Here is a 24,632-nt window from a genome sequence, read left to right as displayed (position 1 = left end):
CACAGACACTTGGTGACTGTGCTGGGGACTCTGTTTTGCTTCTCTTTCTCTGCCTGTATGAGGTGCTTCGGGCAATTTCTGCCGATGGCAAATCTGTCTGCCTTAGGGCCAACAAAAGGTAATTTAATGTAATATTACACTGTATTTACATGAATGGCAGTGTCTTCCATGGTTTCACACCCTCAGTGTTCAAATCCTGATACAATGCCAGCCACTGGGGTTTGAATCCTGATACAACCCAGCCACTGGGTTTGAATCCTGATACAACCCAGCCACTGGGGTTCGAATCCTGATACAACCCCATCCACTTGGGTTTGAATCCTGACACAGCTGCAGCCACTGAGGTTCGAATCCTGATACAGCGCCAGCCACTGAGGTTCAAATCCCGCACTGTCTGTAAGGAGTTTCTAAGTTCTCCCTGTATCTGCGCGGGTTTTCCCCAGTGGCTCCAGTTTTCTCTCACCATTCAAAACATTAAGGAGTTGTTGGTCAATTGGGTGTAAACTGGGCAGCACGGGGTCATGGGCCGAAAGAGCCTGTTACCCTGCCATATGTCTATATATTTAAAAATTAAAAACTCATACCCTCTCAGTAGGATAGCTGTCCATCAGGTTTCCCTTAAATCTCTACCATTTCATCGTAAATCTATGCCCTCTAGTTTTAGCATCATCTGCCTTGGGGAAAAGGCTGAAGATCAACTCCACCTCCTGTACTGTGCCCCATCCAGAAACATCCACTGCAATGAAACACAAATGGTTATCCATGCACTTGCCAAGTTGAACTTCACTAATCTTACCACATCAGTGGCTTCTTTAGTGTAGTTGTTAAACATGGAATGGAATCTAAAAGTGGAGCAGTGCTGCTGTATCCAAACCTGTGGTACTGTTACAGACACAATACACAGAAACTCAGCAGGCAGGAAGTATCTCAGTGTCTGTAGGAAATAAAGGGGAACCAACATTTTGGACCCGACCCTTCATCAACGTATGATGTCAAAATGCAGGCAGACACCTGAAGAACGAGTGATGGTGGTGGAGGCGAGTAGCAGGGAGAACTTGTGGCTGTGGAAACGAGTCTGGGTGAGTACATGACTATAGAGCTTGAGAGCAGCACGGATGTGGGGGAGGGGGTGGCAGTGAGTAGGTCTCTCGACGAATGAGGAGAACAGCTTCTGAGCACCCTGTTTTAGAGAGGCCTTTGAGAGAAAGATCACAGGATTGATTCTCGGTATGAAAGTCAAAGATAAATTTCCTCTTCACTTTTGGTCCTTTTTTTCTCATTCCTTGTGCCAAGTTCGTTATCTCTCCACAATATACATGCAATTTCCTTGTATCTAATCAGTCCATATGTGACATGAGTTTAAATTCTTCCATTGGATCGCCCTCTAATTTCTTCTATTCTGAGAAGGGCGTCAATCCACAAAACTAAGGTCACCCATTTCTGGAATCCATTTAGTAAATTTCTCTGTATCTTTCTTTCAGACATACAGCACGGTAACAGGCCCTTTTGGCCCATGAATCCGTGCCACCCAATTACACCCAACTAATATACAAACACCAGTACATTTTGAATGGTGAGAGGAAACTGGACACCCTGGGGAAAACCCACACAGAGATGAGAAGAATGCCCAAACTCCATATGGAGAGGATGGGGTTCGAACCCTGGTTCCGATCACTGCTGCTGTAACAGCATTGCGCTGACCACTACATTCAACCGCTTTTATGTCCTTCATAAACAGTGAAACCACATTTGTTGTTGTGGTTGGATCAAAGCTTTGCAAAGATTTATCTGGACTTTCTTCTCTGTAGGCAGAGCTCTAAACCCTAAAGGCTTCTTTTGATCATTTTCGCCAACACTTCTAACAAGCAAAGTCAAGTCCCCTTTATTTATGGTTCATCCCATGCTCACACGGTACAGATGAGATAGCTTTTCTCCAGGACCACGGAGCATATTTACAAAAATAAAAGTTAGAAGTTAAACACATTAAAATATTAAGACGTGTACAGTAAAAGTCCCCAGTACACACTATCCACATCTGTTTTTGGAATTCAGGAGCCTGATGCGAGTAAATACTGTTGCCCGATCTGGACATAAGGGCCCGAATGCTACAGTACCTCCTTCCAGATGGCAGAAGGGAGAACTGTTTAAATGAGGGGTGTGTAGAGTCCTTCACAATGTCCATTGCCTTTTGCCTCCATCAGTTGCTGTAGACATTCTTCAGTGGTGGGAAGGGAGCCCCCAATGATATTTTCCGCTGATCTCACTATCCTCTGCAGGGTCTTATGGTCCAAGGAGGTACAGCTTCCAAACCAGGTGGGGATGCAGTTGCACAGGATGGTCTCTGTAGAACATATTGAGGGTGGATGGTGGGAGATGGATTTTTCAGTCTTCGCAGGAAGTCGAGGCGCTGCTGAGCTTTCTTGGCTCTGGAGCTGGTGTTAAGGGACCAGGTGAGATTCTCTGACAAGTGCACTCCAAGGAACGTGATACTCTTATTGACCTCAATGGTTGAGCTGTCAATGGTCAGCAGAGTGAAGTCCCATTGGGCCCTCCTGAAGTCGACAACTATCTCTTTTGTTTAATTAATGTTCAGATATAGGTCATTGGCTCTGCACCAGTCCATTACTGACTGGACTTCATCCCTGAATGGTGACTCATCGTTCTTACTGATCAGACCCATCACGGTCGTGGGTCAGTGAACTGATGTGGTTCGTGTTGTGTTTAGCTACACAGTCATGGGTAACAGAGTGAAGAGTAATGGATTCAACACGCAGCCCTGGCAGGAGGAGGGGGGGCCCGTGTTCACTGTGATGGTCTTGGAGGTGCTGTTACTGATCTGGACTGCCTGATATCTCCATGTCAGGAAGTCAAGAATCCAATTGTAGAGGGAGGTGTTTAGTCCCAGCAGGTTCAACTTCCCTATCAGGTACTGAGGTATGATCATGTTGAATGGCAAACTGAAGTCAATAAACAGCATTTGAACATACGAGTCCTTATCTTCCAGGTGGGTGAGGGCTAGAGGGAGGGCGGTGGCGATGGCATTGTCTGTAGAGCAATTGGATCTGTATGTGATCTGCAGGGGTTTCACTGACAGGGGCACCAAATGCTTGATGTGCCCCATGATGAACCTCCTGAAGTACTTCATGACAACGGACTTGAATGTGACAGGATGGTAATCATTAAGGCAGGAAACAAATGACTTCTTTGGCACGGGGACAATGGTGGCGCTTTGAAGCACGTTGGGACCACAGCGCTACACAGGGAGATGTTAAAGATGTTGGTGAGAACATCTGCCAGCTGAGCCGCACATCCCCTGAGCCCTCTGCCGGGAATGTTATCCGATCCAGCAGCTTTCCGTGGGTTGACCTTGTTCGTTCTCTCTTCACATCAGCCACTGTAAGGAGGAGGAGAGGGTGGTCTTCTCTGCTGCCACATCGTTTTTCACCTCAAAATGTGCATAGAAGTTGTTCAGTTCAGGCAGATGGTGTGGTCTTGTGGTGGGTGATGTCTTGGATCCCTTTCCACGTGTCGCATGCCCTTGCTGTCCAGGAAGTGGCTGTGAATGCACTGGGACTGATGGCCTTAGACAGCTTGGCTGTTGCCATTGCTTGGTCTGCCTTGTCGCCCCCTCTGAAGGCCGTGTCTCAGTACACACCCCTCCGTTGCCATCCATGGCTTCTGATTAGAGTGAGTACCCTTACTGATGTAGCTGGGGACTGATGCTATCTACACCTCCAGATTGATGGAGACAAGTATGTACTCGATGCTTTTCTGTTTTTAGAACTGTGGCTTTGTGGTTGATACTGTTTTTTCCCGATCTTCCTTCCAAAATGTAACACTTCATATTTTCCAGCTTTAAGTTTCATGGCACTAGCCTTGGAGTCTAATTCTGTCCCCCTTGCAATTCACGTTTTCTGAGATCTGCCAGTTTGGAAATTGTGCCCCGTATATGTCTCATTCATTAATATATGTTGTGTTCATACAGATCCATGGGGAACATTATTTTTGGCATTCCTCTCGCCTGTAAAACAATTTGCACCTCTACTCTCTGTAACCTGTTACTGAGTCCATTTGCTATCCACGCAGTTGCAGCTGTTTTGCTCCTTGATCTTCAATCTTGATGACATGCCTATAACATGTAATGGCTTCAAGGTAAGTGATTGGCCATTTAAGACTGAGATGAGGAGGAACTGTTCGCCCAGAAGGTTGTCAACCTTCGGAATTCTCCACCTCACAGAGCTGTATAAAGTGAATTATTGGGATATTCAAGGCTGAGACAGACATTTTTTTGACTTTAGGAGAATTAGGAGTAATGGAGTTGGACTAGAAAGTGGAATTGATTAGATCAGTGGTGGAGCGTCCAGATCACATGGACCTAGTCCCAGCTGCTACTTATTTGCAGAAAGAAATTATGCTCAAGGATGCAATTTTGACTCAAAGCCTGAGTTTACTTCTAGTGAAAACACACAGAGATGCTGGAGGGACTCGCTGGTCTTGCAGTGTCCAGAGGAGGTAAAGATATATTACTGACCTTTCGTCTACCGCAATAATGTGGATCTCCCAGTAGTCAGCCATTTCAATACCCCATCCTATCCTCTGCTGACATGTCTGTCCATGGTCTCATACACTTTCAGACTGACCACCTGGAAATTGGAGGAACAACACCTCATCTTCCAACTGGTCACCCTCCAACCGGTCGGCATTAATATCAACTTCTCCATTTCTGTTAAACCCCCACCCCCTTTCCCATTCTTCTTCCCCATGTCAGGTTTCCCCCAGCTCTATTTCTCTCTCTTTTTTCCCTTTTCCCTCTGTCTCTTTACACAGAGACAAAATCAATTCTCTCCTCTCCTCATCACCTTTTAACACCTTTTGTTGGTCAGGACTCCTCCCCTCTCAATCTTCATTTTGCTGCCTTCCAGTTCTTTGCTTACACCTTGAAGTAGGACTTGTCCAAAACGTTGATAATGTATCTTTACCTCCTGTGGACGCAGCAAGACCGGCTGAGTTCACTGCGGGACCAGCTGAGTTTGCTGTGAGACCGGCTGAGTTTGCTGTGAGACCGACTGAGTTTGCTGCCTGGCTGAATCCCTCCAGCCTTTCTGTGCGTCTTTACTCCAATCACTGACTTTTGTTTTTCACTTTTATTATTGGTGAATAATTAAGACGGTTATTTAAAATTATGAAGTTAGCTTTTATTCTGAGCACCCTCAATGATAAATTGGATGTTCTCTCAGTTAAAATCCCGCTACACAGAGGAAGTTTGCACAGGGCCAATAACCCGTAACATCTACCACCCTGTAGGGTATCCATTCCTCTGAGAATTTGGCAGGACCGGGATTCTCTTTAAACAGGACCATGTTTAAATACTTCTTGCTGGAAATTGCAATTTTTTTTCACAGCTTGCCTGCTTCTGTGATGCTCTGACCTCACAGCTGGATGCCAATTCATGAGGCAAGTTACCTGCTTGTTATAAAATTTGTTCATTTTTCATTCCATTGATTTCTACCCAGGCGGTGAAGTTGAAAATTGCCGCCACTTTAATAAGTAAGTTTAAATCTTGCCAATGTGAGGCATGGCCAAGCCTTGAATCAGTTACATTCAGATCCTGTATCAGGCTCACCCATCTGAGACAGAATAAAACTCCCCCTGTCCTTTCTCCTTGAATAACCCAGGCATTTAAAATCTCCTGGTAAGTTTATAGGACTCGTTATCTGGAATTCAAGCAAATGGCAAAAAAATTCCGGAAAATGTATAGGTTAAAAATACCAAAGTTTAAAATTGGCAGCCCCCTAACAGTCATTTCACCAATCCATGGAACATGCAATCTCAAGCAACCGGAAAATTCACTTATCCGTCACCTACCAATCCTTATAGGTGCCTGGTACAATATTAATTTTCTCTGGGACAATTGTTCAATTGATTTTAAGAGAGAGATATCGTGCAGTAATTTGTGCCTTCTATCCCATCAGCCAAGTGACCAATTAATCCACTTGCCCAATGCTGACATGTTCAATAGCACACAAAGCCTGAGGCAATGCGGCCAGTCGGAAGACCATTCCCTTATTATTTCACTGCTGTGGGAGCCAGGTACAACCTGCTCCAGCTAAGATTTAATACTTGAAGAAATGATGTTCAAATTTGGAGAATTGTAGGGGCTTCTAAATCTCCTTGATTTGTCCTCTCCATTGGTGGCCACCCAAGCTCTTCAAAGGCTTGTTTTCCCTCATGTGGCATTTCCCTTTCAGCAGGAAACTTTGAGTTTGAGGTTGAATTTGATGTGACTGTGATTTGATGATATACCTGGCACAGTGAGAAAGGCCCGGCAGCCTAACAGGGCCTCTCGAACATTCAGACAAAGTGGCAGAGCAAGGACCACTTATAGAATACATGGACAACCATTTTTTTCCCAAAAGTTTCCTTCCTGAAAATAAATTGGGGATTATGAGAACCAACTTCCATCTGAACACAGAGATAATTTCAGATTTGCTGTATCACAGTGGAACATCGTTGGAGAAACATTAAATTAACTTTTATTGAATTTAGCATGTCTAACCACATAATGATGCTGACACAGTGTGTCATTCAACTGTCCTAAAAATATTTTGTTTGCACTTGGTATCTGATGCCTCTCGTGTCAGTTTCCAATAATAGTCGGCCAGCATTGATGGATTCCAGTTGCCCTGATACTACTTTTCCATGGTCGCAATATCCTGGTGAAACCTTTCACCGTGTTCATCACTGACTCCACCAGGATTAGCAGGGAAGACGTCCAAGTGGAAACACAGAAAATTAGTTTTCAACGACATGTTACACTTCCTGGTTTTGTCTGCTTGTAGTAGATTTAAAATATGACAGAAAATCACCCAAAAATAGGTTATAGCTAAAAGATGGTCAGTGTTAAGAGTATTTGAAGGTGGTTCCGTGCTCAGCAGCCCAAATCCATAAAACGCACCCAGAACTATTCAGGAAACAAAATCTTCGTTGTCCAATGTTTTAGAGCTAAAATGAGAAAAGACCCATTTGTACAATAGGGCAGCTTGAGAGCACTGTAGGGAGACGGATGGTGGGAGGGAATAACCTCCCTTTGAGCCCGTTTACACACTTGAGCCTTGTTTCTCATGGGAGGAGGGAGAAGAGAGCATGTCTGGGGTTGGATGGGGACTTCACCATGTTTGCTGGCATTCCTGGGCAGTGGGAAGTGTAGATGGAAGGGAGGATAGTGGATGTGATATTCTGAGCTGCACTCATCACCATCTGTCGTTTCCTTTGATTTGAAGCAATTCCTTGACCATGTTGTGATGCTTCTAGCAAGTGTGCGATTGATTGTTATTTTAGGACATGAGGGGTGAGCTATTGGTATGTTTTCTGAATCAACGTCATCATTGAAAATGTTTCAGTGATCATCTCCGTTGTCTTACTGCTGTTGAGAGAGAACTTGTTAATCTTGGCATGAAATGATGTGTATTTTCTTTCGGCTTCTGTCTCATTATCATTTGAAACCTGGCCGACAACTATGGGGGATTTGAAGACAGAGTTGTAACAGTGATTGCCTGTACATTTGTGGGTGCAGAGAGAGTATCGTACAGATTGAGTCGACAATGCTTTAACAAGGTGCTCCAACAGTTAAGGCAAAGTCAATAATTGAATGGTTTATTGTCACAGGTATGGAGGTACAGTAAAAGCCAGTATTTTGTGTGTTATTTAGGCAAGTCAACCCATACAACAGGTGATACATTTCGTTTCCGATTATCCAAAAGCCATTTTACTGAAATTACCAGTTAGCCGGGAAACTCTCAGCGGCAATGTGACGTCACAAGTTGGAAAATGTTAATTTTTTTACCTGCCGTATGCAAGTGGGACTCTGACGCGCTGTTATCACCATTTTCAATCAAATGGAGATCTTGTATTCAAGGTAAGAATTAAATGTTATTTCTTGATTGAAAAACATTCCCTTGTTCTTTGTTGTTGTTTTAGCCGCTGATACTGTACAAATATTATGCTGATGCTACTGGGCTGGGATCAGAGCTGGAACCTTGGGCTTCCAGGAAGCTCCGGCCTGAGGCCAGCTGGGGGACAGGTGAGAGTCAGCGGTATCAGCATCGGGATCTCCTGTACCTACAGGATCATCTACAGGCAGATTGGTTCAACGCTGAAGTTGGTGGTCAAAGTGTCAGGAGCTCCAGTGAGTCAGCGGCCGGGGCCAGGACTGGAGTTGGCGGCCATGTTGATCGCCAGGGAATTACAAGATACAGGAGAAGAAATTGGCCAATCAGCCTATTGAGTCTATTCAATGTCTGGGATGAGTCAACCCACTAAAAAGGGGCAAAACTACAGATCCTGGAACTCAGATAGAAACAGAAAATGGTGAAAACAGAACTTGCTGGAAACATTTGTCAGGTCAGGCAACCATTGTGGAAAGAGAAACAGAGTTAATGTTTCAAGTCAAAAAGGCTCTGTCAGAAAGCTCACTGAATCACAGGTGAACCAACTGGCAGAAATAATTCACATCCCAACAACGAATGGGTGGTACAGTCAGGTAGCAGCTATCACAGTGTGCCAGTGAACCAGGTTTGATCTGTCGCTGTGTATAAGGAGTTTGTTCGTTCTGCCTGTGTCTGCGTGGGTTTCCTCTGGGTGTTCCAGTTCCTCCCATCCTTCAAAACATACGGGGTTCTGTAGGCTAATTGGGGTACTTTGGTGGCACGGACCTTTGGGATGGAAAGGCCTGTTCTTGAGCTGGATGTCTAAATTAAAATTAAATTCAATTATATTAAAAATTCAATTAAAGAATCATAATCATATTGTAAATGATAAAGAACGACGATAAAAGATTTTGTTGCATTTTTTAACCTTATAAATCAATCCCTTCAAATTGGTGTCAACTGTAAATTTTGTATTTGGATTGATAATGTCTGGTAATAACTTCTTGAAATAAATGTTGAGGCACGACTTTGATCTTTGTTGAGCACGACCTCCCAGTATTTGTGAATCTGCTAATCTTATCCCTACCCTCTGTTTCCCCGTCAGTTGCTATCCCACTGTATTCTTCAGGGACGATGTCTCTTTGAAGGCACTTTGACAATAAACACAGTGGATGTGGAATTGCATTCCAATGCAAGTCAAGGAATAATGGTCTCATGCTGGTCATTTCATGAATCTGACCCATAGCTTTCTGGTTTTGATCTGTTTATGATTTTATAATCCAAACCTCCATCCTTTTGTTTTTCAAACAGTCTTGTGTTTGACAGATAGTTCTGAATACAGTGTATTGAAGAAACCAGTACAGCAAGTAAACTGAATCTGGATCCTGCCTTTATAGCATTTACTGAAAGAATGGGAAATTCTCATCAAATATTTTATCTGCAGCTCCGTAGGTGTTCAAAGTACAATCGCAGCAGTAATTTTGCTTACAGTGTAGTGGTTAGTGCAATGTTGTTACAGCGCCAGAGATTAAGACCCGGGTTCAAATCCCGCACTGTCTGTAAGGAGATTGGACATTCTCCCCATGTCTGTGATGGATTTTCCTGGGGGTTCTGGTGTCCTCCCACCCTCCAAAATGTACCGGAGTTGTAGGTCACTGGGTGTAATTGGAGCAGCACGGGCTCTATATCTAAATTTACAAAAATTTAAAACATTTAAAATGTAAATCTTTTAATAACGTTTGGTTGACGACTCACATAGGTAGACGGCTGCTGGTGGCTTCATTCGATTACTTGCCAATAGTTATTTCAAACACATGGTGAAGAATCAGGAAATGAATATTGTGGCAGTGTGCAGGCTGATGGAGACTGGCTGATCGGAATCGGGTATTGAAACCGGGTGCTGAGGGCAAGAAGATCTCCTGAAGGGCACTGAAAGTTTCTTCATCACATGGTTTGCCAGTGGATTGAACAGGGGTCTGAGAGGCTGCTGCAGGAACGCTGGAGGTGAATAAAATATTTTTACCGATATTTTAATGTGCTACAAGATCAGAAAGGAATTACAATAATGATCACAAGTTCAAAAGCACAGGCTGAAACATAACAAAAGAGAAGCAAATAAAGAACAAAAGAAAGACATTTCAAAACCCCTTCCCCTCAGCAAGGTTCATAAATCTAGGTGGCCCAGTCATAGAGAGGGACAATGCCAAGATTCCAGATTCACATGAAATTTTAAGATTATGGTAGTTGTCCAAGAACGAGCCCCATATCATTTGAAATTACTCAGCGTCTCTGAAGGGACTCTCATTTGCTTCTCTATCTCATATTGAGCTCATGGCCACTCTTCATCAGGCAGAAGTTAACAAATTTCATGTGGGTTGAATTTTTTTTATGGTGACATGACAATGAAAGGAATCTTGAATCTTGACGTGAGTCTGCTGCCCTTTGAAATTCAATGTTTATTCTACCCTGTAAATAACTGGTACAAGTTAGGGCATTCGGCAATTGTACTGATGTAAAAGGTGGCATGTGGAGAGGATGTGGGTGACAGCTGGTGTGCTGACACTAAACTGTCAGTTTATCATAATCAGACTGTTTGTTTGCATATTATTTCTGCTGGGGAATAGCACTGCTGTTTTCTGAACAATATTGGACACAATTAAAACAGAAGCAAGACTGCATTCATCCCCTGGGGAAAAGAGCAAGCCAGCAGTTTCAAATCCATCTGTCCCTTAGCACCTTTAAATCACGAGCAGGAGTCATGGACCATATGATATCAGTAGCCAGTGTCCTGTAAAATCTTTTTATAGACCTTCCATTAATTTCCTGGTGCTCGTTTCAGAGACTCTGGTGGTGAACACAATGTACAACATCAATCTAGAACAACAAAATTCCCAGAGTGAAGAGGGATAAATGTCTGGCCACGTTCTCATAAGACTTTTCCTCCTTGACTTTACACATGCACTTGGAATATATTACTTCCTTGTTTACATGTGCTGACACACCAGTTCATTGGGGTTACAAGGAGCCTGTTAGCTGATCATTAAACTGGCGGCTGTCACAGGGTAGGTTTTACAGTCAGCTTACCTATTGCATTCCAATGAACACAAATGCTGTATAAATAGCTTTAGCTTGTTCAGGAGAATGAGGGAGCAGACTCAATGGGCCGAATGGCCTATTTCTCCTCTCAGCTTCTGGTAATTCTTTCCTTATTGGACTAACTATTTTCTCTTTATCTGGCTAAAGGTCTCAGACCTGAAATGACAACTGCTTCTCTTTCCAAAGATGCTGCCTGATGCATTGAGTTTCCCGCATTGTATCCTCACAATGCTGTTAATGACTGCTGTTAGTTTCATGTAAAGTAACCTCACCTCCAAGCAGATGCATCATGCTTCCTAATTCTGTCAACCTTACCCTTCACTTTCAAAAGGGCCTCACTTCCCAGATGTCCTTTTACTCCAAATTCTGGTCTGATGCCATCAAAATGAGCCCTCCTCCGATTTAACATTTAACTTGTGGACCTGTCTGATCTTTCTCTATGACCATTCTAAAACTAGTAGAATTATGTTCGCAGGCTCCAAAGTGAATCCTTCTCTGTCACCTCACTTCTGAGAGGAGTCCACTTACTGCCCCTCTTTACTGGGGCCATCTACATATTATGTGAGAAAACTTTCCTCAACCCACAGTACAAATTCTTCCCACTTAAATCCCTTAACATTATTAGTACAGCTCTCTGGCAAACCTGTAATTTGAAAGATTGCCTCATTTACAACAAGTAAGAAGTTCATTGGATAGAACTTTAAAAAAAAAATTATATTTAGACATAAAGCACGGTAACAGGCTCTTTTGGCCCACATGCCCGTGAAGCCCAATTCGCCTACAACCCTGGTACGTTATGAACAGTGGGATGAAACCAGAGCACCCAGAGAAAACCCTCACAGACACGGGGAGTACAAACTCCTTACAGACAGCGCCAGATTAGAACCCTTGTTGCTGGCGTCTAACAGCATTACGCTAACTGCTACACCAACCATGCTGCTCTGATGAAATTATCTCTTTTTATATTTTTGGTGGTGAAGACAACTGAGAGGAATCAGTTTATCTTTGATGATATCTGTTGCTGTCGGAGGGCAGCTGCAATCATCAAAGACCCACATCACCCAGCACATGCGCCGTTCTCTTCCATCAGGGAAGAGGTGCAGGGGCCGCAAGACTCGCACCACCAGGTTCAGGGACAGCTGCTCCCCTCCACAACAACAAACGTATTCAGGGACTTGTTTAAGGACTCTTACTTGTACACTTTACAGGTATTGATTTTCTTTTTATTCTCTCTGTATTGTACATTCAGTTTGTTTACATTTGTTATCTGTTCACAGTTCTTTGTTTACATGTTTATGCTACGTACAGTTTATTTTTTGCACTAATTAGTGGTCATTTTGCCTGACCGGCAGGAAAAACAATCTCAGGGTTATACGTGATGTCATATATGTACTCTGACATGAAATCTGAAATCAATGCATTTTGGTAGTCTGGAAATAACATATTAACTCCTTAGATTGCATGAAATTGTTTTTCTCAGTCTTAAGCCCATGTACACTGGGTATGAATTATTTATTAATCCATCTGGAGTGATAATGGCATTGCTTCAGAGAGTTCTTATCAAATGATTTAAAAAGATGGGTAATGCTTTGTAACTGAAAATGATGAACCTGCCATTAACCAATCTTGATGAAAGGTTCTGACCCAAGACGTTAGCGATTCTAAGCACCTCTTGCAGAATGTTTTTTGCTCCAGATTTCAGCATCTCCTTGGTAATTAACATTATCATGAAAAGACAAGACATGAGAGACTTCAGTCTCTGGAATCTGGGGGAAAAAACAGACTGCCGAAGAAACTCAAAGGGTCTGGCAGCATTTGTGAAAGGTCTCAATCCAGTGTAGTGGTTAGAGCAATGCTGTAACAGAACCAGCAATGGAGGCTCAAATGCAGTGCTGTCTGTACGTTCTCCCCGTGTCTGTCTGGACTTCTTCCAGGCACTCTGGTTTTTTTCTCACCTTTGCAAAGAAAAACATGCTGGAGTTAGAAACAGAAACCTTATAGCACAATACAGGCCCTTCGGCGCACAGAGTTATGCCAAACATGTCCCTACCGTAGAAATTACTAGGCTTCCCCATAGCCCTCTATTTTTCTAACCTCCATGTACTTATCCAAAAGTCTTTTAAAAGACCCTATCGTATCCACCTCCATCATGGTTACCGGCAGCCCATTCCATGGACCCACCACTCTCTGTAAAAAAAGTACCCCTGACATCTCCTCTGCACTGACTCCCCAGCACCTTAAACCCGCGTCCTCTTGTGGCCACCCTTTCAGCCCTGGGAAAAAGCCTCCGACTATCCACACGATCAATGTCTCTCATCATCCTATACACCTCTATCAGGTCCACCTCTCGTCCTCCATCCCTCCAAGGAGATTCATTGTTGTTGGCTAATTGGGTGTAATTGGGCGCCACGTGCTCATGGGCTGAAAGAACCTCTCACCATACTGTATGTCTACAACTAAACCCGAGACATCAACTCCATGGGTGCTGCCTGACCCACTTCTAGCAGCTTGTTTTTGTTACAAAAGGAAGTCTTGCCCTCGTTGCATGAGGATGAGGCTTTGAACAATATTTTCGGCATGCTATCGGAGATCAGCAATGTTGGCTGGGAAAGCTCAAAATTACATTTTCATGCAAAATACAAGACATCAATCACCTGAATGTGATGAGCCATATGATGCAAGAATGAATTGGAAGATCTTTCTTGTGTGAGCTTTGATCAGCACACAGGGCAATGCAGATTAGTGATGTGGAAGCACAGGATGTTTAACTAAACATTTTGCTGTCGGGTCTGGAGAGCAATATACTTTAAATGAGTTCTTGAGGAATGGCCAAAGGGTTCAATTGAGCAAAGCCCCAGGAATCAAGGGTTGAAAGGATGCAGTCATGTCAGTATGGAGGGCAGACAATAATCTGAACGTAAAAGATGTCAAGATGAAATAATTGACCATTTAGGTCCACCTCAAGAGGATGTGTTGATACTGAGGTGGAAAGGGTTTCTGTATCCCCCGAGAGGCAACAACGTTCCCTGTATGGGAACCAAAGTGACTCTTCTTTTGCTGTCAGCTAATTAAATGTCGACTCCTAGAAGAGGAGTCTTTTGGCTGATGATTTTGTCTTGTGACATCCTACTTTGGACAATTCCATTGCGATGTTCTTCCCATTTACCCATCCTGTTTCCTCTCTATTCTCTTGACCTCTTATTCAATTCCCTCTTTGTTTCTGTGAATTTCAGTTTAGTGGAATAAACAGCAATCGCCAAAGTCAGGATCGAATAAAGGACCCGGAAGGTGAGAGGGGGGCAGCGGTAAGTGAATCGCTTCTCTACGGCCTTGTTTTGCAATGTTTGCATGGATTCCCTGGTGAAATCCTAACCATGGAAATTGGATGCTGTAACAATGTCAACAATATATTTGTGGCTCAATATAGCAAGTAATTAATGTACAAAAGTGTGTGCATATCCAATCATTTCCAATGATTCAATGGATTTTGACTGAATGAACAGGGAGGACCTCGGTGGGGCAACCAGCATCACTGGGAGATAAAGAAGGGTCCAACTCTCGGGCTGGTGCAGTCACCCCCTGTACATTTAGTTGTCATCCACAAAGTACACCTTCAAAGTGATCACATCAATATTTTCATTTATAAAGATCAAGATTGTGCAAGGCTACCGGCCACCATTATGTCAACCTTCTAGAGGAGTTCTATCGAGAGGGTCCTGGCCAGCTGCATCTCAGTGGGGTACGAGTGCTGCAGAAAGATGGATCAGTGGTTAATCCACAGGGCCATAAGAGTGGAAGAAAGGATCACTGGGGTTTCCCCCACCATTCACAGGATCTTTATCTGAAAAGGGTGTGCAAAATCATTAAAGACCCCTTCACCCCCCTCACAGTATCTTTCAGCTGCTCCTATTAGGGAAGAGATACAGGAGGATCAGAGCCAGCCCCACCAGGCTGAGGAACGGCATCTCCCCACGGGCAGTGAGAATGCAGAACGACCAAAGGACCTGCTCACACTAAACCATCCCAGAACTCTCATTTTTGCAAAACGATATTTATTTATTTATTTGGATGGATGAAATACTTGTCCTGCATATGTATTGTTTATCTTTATGTGTGTCTGCGTGTTTTGCATCAAGGACTGGAGAACGTTGTTTTGTCGGGTTGTGCTTGTGCAATCAGATACAATAAACTGGACTTGACTCATTGCTTAACAGGCACATTGCTAAGTATGTACATTGAAACTCTAATACTCCACAGTCCAATAGAGAGTAAAGTCATGGGGAGTCGTTTTAGCAGTTTAGCAGGACATATAGCAGACTCACTGCCTGTGAGAAAATGCTGTTTCTCAGCCGGGTGAATCTGGCTCAAAAACTTTTCTATCTTTTTCATTGTCGATAAAATCTCCTGCATTAAAACCTCATGTCAATCATGTGGCATTGATTTAACTTTGCTTTATTTTATAGCAAATCATCATCGTATCCATGATGGCAGGAGATAATGACAGACTTCAAGTTCCCAATATTTTGTGAATGATCTCAATGAAATGCCAAACGTTTAATGCAATATGGCAATTGCAAATCAATAGTATCTGTGATTTAAAAAGTGAGAACCCTGGAGATACTCACAGCAGGACAGGAGAGCAAGACAAAGTTAATGTTCCAGGTGGGTGATTCTTTTATTTAACATACACAAAATTACAATTTTCAGAAAGTCAGCGACCCTGGAATTGCTTGATTCTGGAGAGATTTGAAAATGATCATTCCCTGTTTGGAGGAAAGTGCGGTTCCTCTTGGCAATGATGAGCAACAAATTATTTTTAAAAATATTAATATGCACTTCAAACCTTTCACCAAATAAATGTATTTGAAATCAGTCATTTATAGGGTAGACATTCAGAAGCACATGGTTTGTGTGTTTTACATATAAACTAGATTTAAATTGATCTGTGTGAGCCTTATTTTAACTAAAGCCAGAACAAGATTCCAACTCATTCGGAACGAGACCCTGAGAGTGGAAAACATCTGAGAGGAAAACTTTGTAGGTTCTGGAAATTTGAAATAAAACACAAAATTGTTGGATATACTCAGGTATATTTTATGTGCTGTTTGTTTCTACTGCTGCCTTTGGTATTCATTTTCATCCATAGACCCTCCTTTACAAACCCCATGGCCATGGGAAGTAAAGGCACACAGAAATGGTGGAGGGACTCACCCAGTCTCACAGTGTCCATAGGAGGTAAAGATACATCACCAACGGCCTGAGCCCTTCTTCAAGGTGTAAGCAGAAGGCAAGTGTTAGAGAAATATGGAAGCCTGACCCTGGTGGGGGGGGGGGGGGGAAGTCCCAACCAACACAAGGTGTTCATTGGGGATGATAAGAGGAGAGGTGAGAATTTATTTTGGCTCCATGAAAGCAGACAGAGAAAATGGAAGAAAGAGAGAGAGAGAGTGGGGGGGTGGGGGGAAGGAGATGGGGGGTTGGGGATGAACAGAAGCCGGAGAAGTGGACGTTACTGCATTCCAGTAAATGAAGGAATAATTAAGGTGGTCTATGAATGAAATATTACTAGAGGATTTATGCATTGTCTCATGTGTCTTTTGGAGGATGTGTTTGACCCAAAACACCAAGTGCCAGTTGGATTGGTGTAAGAAGACCATAGGCAGCTTTCAAAGAAAATTGGCCCACTCATGGAGACTGTGCTCTTCCCTCTTCCTTCCCCCCCCCCTCCCTCAACCTTCTGTGCCCTCCCTCCCTTATCCACCTATTTCTTCATGCTTCTGGGACTGTGTTCATCCTCCCCTGCCCCCTCCCCCACCACTTTGTTCAGGTGCCTGCCTACATTTTGCTTGACCCTGAAATGCTGGTTTGCTTCTTTACTTCTCCTGTATAAAGTGCAACCTACTGAGTTCTCCAACCCTGTTGTCTACCTGATCTTTGACATTCCTGACAAAGGACTCGGGCCCTGAAACGTTGACAGCCTTTTGCATTCTATGGATGCTGCGTGACCTGCTAAGTTTCTCCAGCACTTTCACATACTGTCCCAATGAGCATTCCAAAACCTCCAGAACTTCGTGTGGCCTGGAGTTCCCTAAAGGTTGTTGTAACTTATCTTCAACTGTAAACCATTATTGTTAATTCTTCAATCTTCTCACTGACCATTTTGTGTCTTTCCTTGACCACTGCTGTGAAACGTGGAAGTCTGCAGACTCAACGTCACGCAGCATCCATAGGAGGCAAAGATATAAATTTACAGCACGGTAACAGTCCCCAAGTCCGTGCCGCCCAATTACACTCAATTAACCTCCAACCCCCAGTACATTTGGAAGGGTGGGAGGAAACTGGAGCCCCAGGCGAAAACCCATGCAGACACAGGGAGAACGTACCAACTCCTTAGGGACAGTGTGAGATTTGAACCCCTGTCCCAATCGCTGGTGCTGTAACAATCTTGTGCTCACCCATACGCCAACCGAGGCACCCAACATTTCGAGCCTGAGGCCTCCCTCAAGGCGCATGAATAAAAAGGGTGGGAGAGAAGTAAACAGGCAAAAGGCTATAACTGGACATGGAGAGGAAGAGTGAGAATGGATTGGGGTAGGGGTGTGGCTGTGAATGCAGAACTGGAAAAGAGGGAAAGGGTGAGAGAGGGTTAGAGAAATGGGGAAGGAGAGATGGAAATCAGAGAAGTCAATGTTAACGCCATCTGGTTGAGGGGGCCCAGACGGACAATAAGGTGTTGTTCCTCCAGTTTGCGGGTGGTCTCAGTCTGGCAGTGCATGAGACCATGGACAGACATGTCAGCTAGAGATAGAGATGGGGAGTTGAAATGGTGACCACTGGGAGATCCACGCTAAGGCAGTTGACAGAGTGAAGGTGCTCGATGAAGCAATTTCCCAGTCAACATTAATCTCTCCACTGTAGAGAAGACCATAGTGGGAGCAGTGGATGCACTGGATAACCCTCCCAGATTCACAGGTGAAATGTCGCTTCACTTGGAAGGACTGCTTGGTTAGGGAGGAGGTCTGAGCACAAGTGGAGCATTTCTTGTGGGCACAGGGGGAATACCAAGTGGGTACTTGGTGGGAAGGGAGAAGTGGACAGGGGAATCATGGAGGAAACGGTCCCTGCAGAAGGTGAAGAGTGGAGGAGAGGGGATAATGCATCACACAATAGGAGGCCTGTGTTCTTCCCCCTGCCTTGTTTTCCTTCATGCCCCAGCCTTTTATTCCTGTGCTTGCCTGAATTTTGCTCATGCCTTGAGGAAAGTCTCAGGCCTGAAACATTGGTAATTTAGCTTTACCTATGATGGGCGCTGTGTTACCTGCTGAGTTGCTCCAGCATTTCTGTGTTTTCTTTATCATAGATGAACCTTTCAAATGCTGAACATCCTTATTCGATTTAGACAATAAATGTACTTTCCTTGTTTATTCCTGCAAAACAATCTGGATTATTTTAAGTTTGCTGTCATCTCTGTTTTAATAAAAATCAGTCACGGTAATTTAGCTGTACAATCTACTGGGCTTTCCTTAAAGGAATCATACTATTGAATAAATCTTCCTTTGTGTCGATATACAGTACGGGAAAATAGCAACGAACAGGGTAGGGGATTCTGAACTAGAGCGCCCAGCTTTAAGGTAAGAGAGAGAAAATTTCAAAGGGACCTTATGGGCAACTTGTTGACACAGAAGGGTGGTGAGTGTGTGAAACAAGCTGTCAGAGAGGCTATGGAGGTGGATGCAATGACAAGGTTTAAAAGACAATGATACAGTTACAAGGAAAGGTAAGGTTGTGTCAAAGTTCAAAGTTCAGATTTCTTGTCAGAATCTCTTGTCACAACCTAGAGATTCCTTTTTTCCTGCGGGCCAGGCAGAATTTATACTCATTGGTGGGACAAAAAAATCAACTCAAGAAAAGATGTGGACACAAAAGAGAGAATGTAAACAAAGTGTAAACAACCGACAATCAATAAAAGGGACAAGTGAGTCCCTGATGGAGTTTGTCGTTGAGGATTCTGATGGTGGAGGGGGAGCAGCTGTTCCTGAACCTGTGGCTGGGAGTCGTGTGGAACCTAGACCTCTTCCCTGACAGCAGCAGAGCATGTCAAATGGATTCAAATGGGATGGCCTCAGATAGACAACTGGGTTGTGATATATGAATTGAGCCAAAGGGACCCTTTCCATGCTGTATCACCCTGACTCTATGACCTTAAAACCTAAAAGAATCCCTGTTATCTGAAATTCAGGCAACTGTCCGCCTCAAGCAACCTGTAAAAAAGAATCACAGAAAATAAATAGGTATAAAATACAAAATTGGCGCATCCTAGCGGTTAGTTCGCCAACCATGCAACCTGCAGTCTCAAGCAACCAGAAAAATCACTGCTGCGGCATCTACCAAACCCCATAGGTGCTGGATACCAGGAGATTTTACCGTATTGTAGAAATACTCAGCAAGCCAGGCAGCATCTTTGTGGAGAGAGATATGGTCCAAGTTTCATATCCACTACAGATTCTGACTTAAACGTTGAGTATTTCATGTTTTTACCTATAATTTCAGTTGATATGTTTGAGGAGCAAGATCTCCCCACCTTTATCAGTTCAGGAATGTTCTTATTCTATATATGGTTGTACATATATATATATATATATATATATATAGACCCCACATCATTTCAAATGGCCATTGTTTAGGATTGGCCATGGTGTGCGAGTAAATAGTTGAAATGACCTTTAAGTCTCTTTTTCAGTTCAACATAATCTATCAGTCTAACAGAAGTCAGAAAAGGGCTGTGGCTTCAGTGATGGCAACAAGAATCAGTGGCTTGCAGCAAAATTGTCCTTTTCTTTCAAAACGAACTATTCCATCTCTGTGGATGATGTATCATTTTCTCCTGCTTGAAATTGTACTTGTGCCCCGTGCTTCCTGTTTCTCATTCACTCTCAGTGTGGGGGCTGCCTAATGAAACAAATCTATACGAGCGCAGATTACACCTGACCTTTACAGTGAAGCTGCAACCCCCTGTGATTGCTTCTATTTAAAGATACACTGAACTTTGTGAAGAGCCTGATGTAAGTCAGGATCAGGCAGATTGACTCTTTAAACCGTGTGGAGTGGTGTGCTAGGGATCTGTAACTGGTCGTTCATTGGACAGGTCATTTTACCCCTTCACTCTATTCCTCCATTCAGTCCAATCATACATAACTTTTGACATAACTCCAAAAACCTGCCTTTGCCTTTCTTTTTGAATATTTTAACATTTTCCATCCACATAACCATATAACCACTTACAGCACAGAACAGGCCAGTTCGGCCCTACTAGTCCATGCCGTAACAAATCCCCACCCTCCTAGTCCCACTGACCAGCACCCAGTCCATACCCCTCCAGTCCTCTCCTATCCATGTAACTATCCAGTCTTTCCTTAAATGTAACCAATGATCCCGCCTCGACCACGTCTGCCGGAAGCTCATTCCTCATCCCTACCACCCTTTGCGTAAAGAAATTTCCCCTCAAGTTCCCCTTATAATTTTTCCCCCTTCAATCTTAAACCATGTCCTCTTGTTTGAATCTCCCCCACTCTTAATTGAAAAAGCCTATCCAAATTTACTCTGTCTGTCCCTTTTAAAATCTTAAACACCTCTATCAAGTCCCCCCTCAATCTTCTACGCTCCAGAGAAAAAAGCCCTAGTCTGCACAACCTTTCCCTGTAACTCAAACCTTGAAATCCTGTCAACATTCTCGTGAACCTTCTCTGCACTCTCTCTATTTTGTTTATATCTTTCCTATAATTTGGTGACCAAAACTGTACACTGTACTCCAAATTTGGCCTCACCAATACCTTGTACCATTTCATCATAACCTCCCTACTCTTGAATTCAAAACTCCGATTTATGAAGGCCAACATTCCAAATGCCTTCTTCACCACACCATCTACCTGAGTATCAGCCTTGAGGGTACTATTTACCATAACTCCTAAATCCCTTTGTTGCTCTCAACATCTCAATAGCCTACCGTTTAATGCATATGACCTATTTAGATTTGCCTTTCCAAAATGTAACACCTCACACTTATCTGTATTAAATTCCATCAGCCATTTCTCAGCCCACACCTCCAGCCTTCCTAAATCACCTTTTAATCTACGGTAATCTTCCTCACTGTCCACAACACCACCAATCTTTGTATCATACGCAAACTTGCTTATCCAATTCTCCACCGCTATTTCCAGATCGTTAATATATATAACAAACAATAGTGGACCCAGGACCGATCCCTGAGGAACTCCACTAGTCACCGGCCTCCAATTGGACAAACAATTTTCTACCACTATTCTCTGACACCTCCCATCCAACCATTGCTGAATCCATTTCACTACCTCCTTATTTATACCTAATGCCTCTACCTTTTTTCCTAACCTCCTGTGGGGAACTTTGTCAAAAGGTTTACTAAAGTCTAAATAGACAACATCCACAGCTTTCCTTTCCTCAACCTTTTTTGTAACCCCCTCGAAAAACTCAATCAGGTTTGTCAAGCATGATCTACCCCTGACAAAACCATGCTGATTACTCCCTATCAATCCGTGTACCTCCAAATATTTGTAAATAGCATCTCTCAGAACACTTTCCATCAACAGACTTCAGACTCACGGGCCTATAATTCCCAGGTTTACATTTGGACCCTTTCCTAATCAGCGGAACCACATGCGCAACCCTCCAATCCTTTGGCACTACCCTCGTGGCCAGTGACATCCTAAATATCTCTGTTAATGGCCCCACTATCTGTCCACAAGCCTCCCTGAGTGTCCTAGGGAATATTTTGTCCGGTCCCGGAGATTTACCCACCTTTATCTTTTTCAACACAGCCATCACTACCTCCTCGGTTATCCTTATATGCTTCATGACCTCCCCACTATTTTTCTTTACTTCAACTGGTTCAATATTTTTTTCCCTAATGAATACCGAGGCAAAGAAATCATTCAAAATTTCCCCCATTTCCTCTGACTTCTCACTCACCCTACCCTCGCTATCTACATGGGTCCAATTTTATCCCTCACTAATCTTTTACTTTTAATGTACCTATAGTAACCCTTTGGATTTATTTTTATTCTGTCTGCCAACGCCTCTTCGTGCCTTTTTTTGGCCTTTCTAATTTCTTTCTTAAGATTCCTTCTGCACTCCTTGTAGTCCTCCTTCAAATTCTCAGCTCCTTGCACTTTATACTCTTGTACACCTCCCTTTTTCTCCTAACCAAATTTCCAATATTCCTCGAAAACCAAGCCTCCCTATGACTTCCAGCCTTTCCTTTGATCCTCACTGGGATCCCTCAAAATTTCTTTTTTGAATATCCTCCATTTTTCATTTACATCCTTATCTGAAAATATCCTGTCCCACTCAATACTCCCCAAATCCCATCTTATTCCTTCGAAATTTGCTCTTCTCCAATCCAGAACCTCAACTTTAGGCCCCTCCTTGCTCTTCCCTAAAATTAACAGAGTTATGATCACTAGACCCAAATTGTTCTCCAACAATAATGTCCGATATCTGACCTAGCTCGTTCCCTAACAGGAGATGTAGTTTTACACTGTCCCGAGTCAGTTCTTCTACTAATTGATTTAGAAAACAATCTTGAACACATTTAACGAACTCTAGCCCATCCAGCCCTCTAACTGTATGGGTATCCCAATCAATGTGAGGGAAGTTAAAATCTCCCATGATCACTACCTTATGATTCTCACACATATACATTATCTCTCTACAAATTTGTTCCTCTAATTTTCTTGGCCCATTTGGTGGTCTGTAATACACCCCTATTAGCACCCTCATGCCTCCTTCACCCCTCAATTCCACCCAAACAGCCTCACTGGACGATCCCTCCAGACCATCCTGCCACCTCACGGCAGTAATGTCCTCCTTAACAAGCAGAGCAACTCCTCCCCCTTTTTTACCCCCTGCTCCATCACATCTAAAACAAATGTATCCTGGAATATTAAGTTGCCAGTCCTGCCCCTCCTGCAGCCAGGTCTCTCTAATTGCCACAATATCGTGACCCCAAGTATCTGTCCGTGCTCTAAGCTCATCTACCTTGTTCACTATGCTTCTTGCATTAAAATATATGCATTTCAGAGAATGACCCTCACCTATATTTTCTTTTCTACCTTTTACCCTAATCTTCATCCTACCTTTGTATTCGTTATTATTCCTATCTAGGTGGCCATGCTACCTTGACTCTGCTCTCACACTCTGTTCCCCACCCCCCTGCCAAACTAGTTTAAACCTTCCCCCACAGCTCTAGCAAATCTGCTTGCCAGCACATTGGTCCCCCTCCAGTTCAAATGGGGTCCGTCCCTTTTGTACAGGTCCGACCTTCCCCAGAAGAGATCGCAATGATCCAGCAATCTTATTCCTTGCCCCCTGCACCATCTCTTTAGCCATGCATTCATCCTCCACATCCTCCTATTTCTACCCTCACTAGCGCATGGCACCGGCACCAATCCAGAGATTACTACCATATAATTGTTTATTGTACACAGTCAATACTTTAATTAAATTTAAAAATACAGTGATGACATGTATTAACCCCTCCCCTTCCCTGCCCTCCTCCTCCTCTCCCTCTTACCCCCTCCCACTCTAAAAATTCTAATAATAGCAATAGATAGTTATAAAAATAATAATATAAAGAAAGAAAGTATAAGAAAAGATCACATTAATCTGGATTGCACGAAGGATTAGCTCACACACTGGGATCTTACAGTGTTTCTATTAAACAACTTTGGGGAAGAGGGTTATACAGATATTAAGAGGCTGGAAGTACATTCTTACATATTTAACCCTAAAATTTTCATCTACAGGTTCCATATTTCTAGAAAAGTTGAATATTTGTTTCTCAAATTAAATGTGATTTTCTCCAAGGGTATACAACTTTGTATTTCTAAATGCCATCATTCCATGCCCAAGTGTGCATCTGATTTCCAAGTCACTGCAACTTGCCACTGAAAACCTGCCTTTCCTCTCTTTCCTATAATAGCCAAATGATCAAAAATCTGGCATGAAGCAACCAAAGAAAATAAGTATTCAGTCAAATTTCTTGGTCATTCTAAATAACTTGATGCAATTTGTCCAATTGAGCTTAAACTGATAAATAAGTGTAATTAAATATTGAGGTTAAAATGACAAATGACCCATGGAGAAAATTGAGGGTTCATTGATATGAACATAAAACCATCACACCAAGGAGTCCCAGGTCAATTGCAGCACTCATTACTCATGGATTGCCATCTGAACAAACCCATTCCACAAGATATCAGAAGCAATATATTACTGTCTCTGTGAAATCACCATGGTAGGAGATGTTCCAGCCAAGTGCACACAGAAGTGTCCCACAACAGCAATGTGATAAGATCGGACAATCTATTTCAATGATATCACTGGACAACAAAGAGTTTGCTTCATGAACACATGGATTTTGAGCTGATCATGAAAATCACCTTAAAATTTTCCAATCACCCACTGTTTTTAGATGTAACCTATTTTTGTGATTTCCTGTGATATTTTAATCTAATTCAATCGTACAAAACCATGATTGAAAATTCATTTTCTGCATTCGCACTTGGACGACTTCCCAAA

At 43.1% G+C, this 24,632-nt stretch overlaps 1 protein-coding gene and 1 long non-coding RNA gene across 21 annotated transcripts in view; one reads left to right on the top strand and one right to left on the bottom strand.

The window, feature by feature from the left end:
• The window catches only part of LOC138749895 (uncharacterized), a 52,698-nt gene that overhangs the window by 14,052 nt on the left and 14,014 nt on the right, over nucleotides 1-24,632 (top strand). For 2 of the 3 annotated variants that reach the window (XR_011348930.1, XR_011348927.1), the window contains exons 2-5: nucleotides 7,709-7,915; nucleotides 9,685-9,929; nucleotides 14,255-14,326; nucleotides 15,485-15,683. This is a non-coding gene — a long non-coding RNA (uncharacterized lncRNA). The remainder of the gene's footprint in view (nucleotides 1-7,708; nucleotides 7,916-9,684; nucleotides 9,930-14,254; nucleotides 14,327-15,484; nucleotides 15,684-24,632) is intronic. The other variant, XR_011348928.1, reaches the window with a different exon arrangement.
• LOC138749886 (NT-3 growth factor receptor-like) overlaps nucleotides 7,673-24,632 on the bottom strand; it is an 894,662-nt gene continuing 877,702 nt past the window's right edge. For 10 of the 18 annotated variants that reach the window (XM_069911895.1, XM_069911896.1, XM_069911899.1 and 7 more), the window contains 2 exons: nucleotides 9,681-9,923; nucleotides 7,673-8,747 (listed from right to left, as the gene is read on the bottom strand). The gene's annotated coding sequence lies outside the window, so the exon portion shown is untranslated. The remainder of the gene's footprint in view (nucleotides 8,748-9,680; nucleotides 9,924-24,632) is intronic. The other 8 variants (XM_069911893.1, XM_069911887.1, XM_069911902.1 and 5 more) reach the window with 1 other exon arrangement.

The sequence above is a fragment of the Narcine bancroftii genome, chromosome 14 (genome assembly GCF_036971445.1).
Source record: "Narcine bancroftii isolate sNarBan1 chromosome 14, sNarBan1.hap1, whole genome shotgun sequence".
Classification (NCBI taxonomy): domain Eukaryota; kingdom Metazoa; phylum Chordata; class Chondrichthyes; order Torpediniformes; family Narcinidae; genus Narcine; species Narcine bancroftii.
The sequence above is the reverse complement of the archived record's forward strand: the minus strand, read 5'-3'. Positions and strand labels throughout refer to the sequence as shown.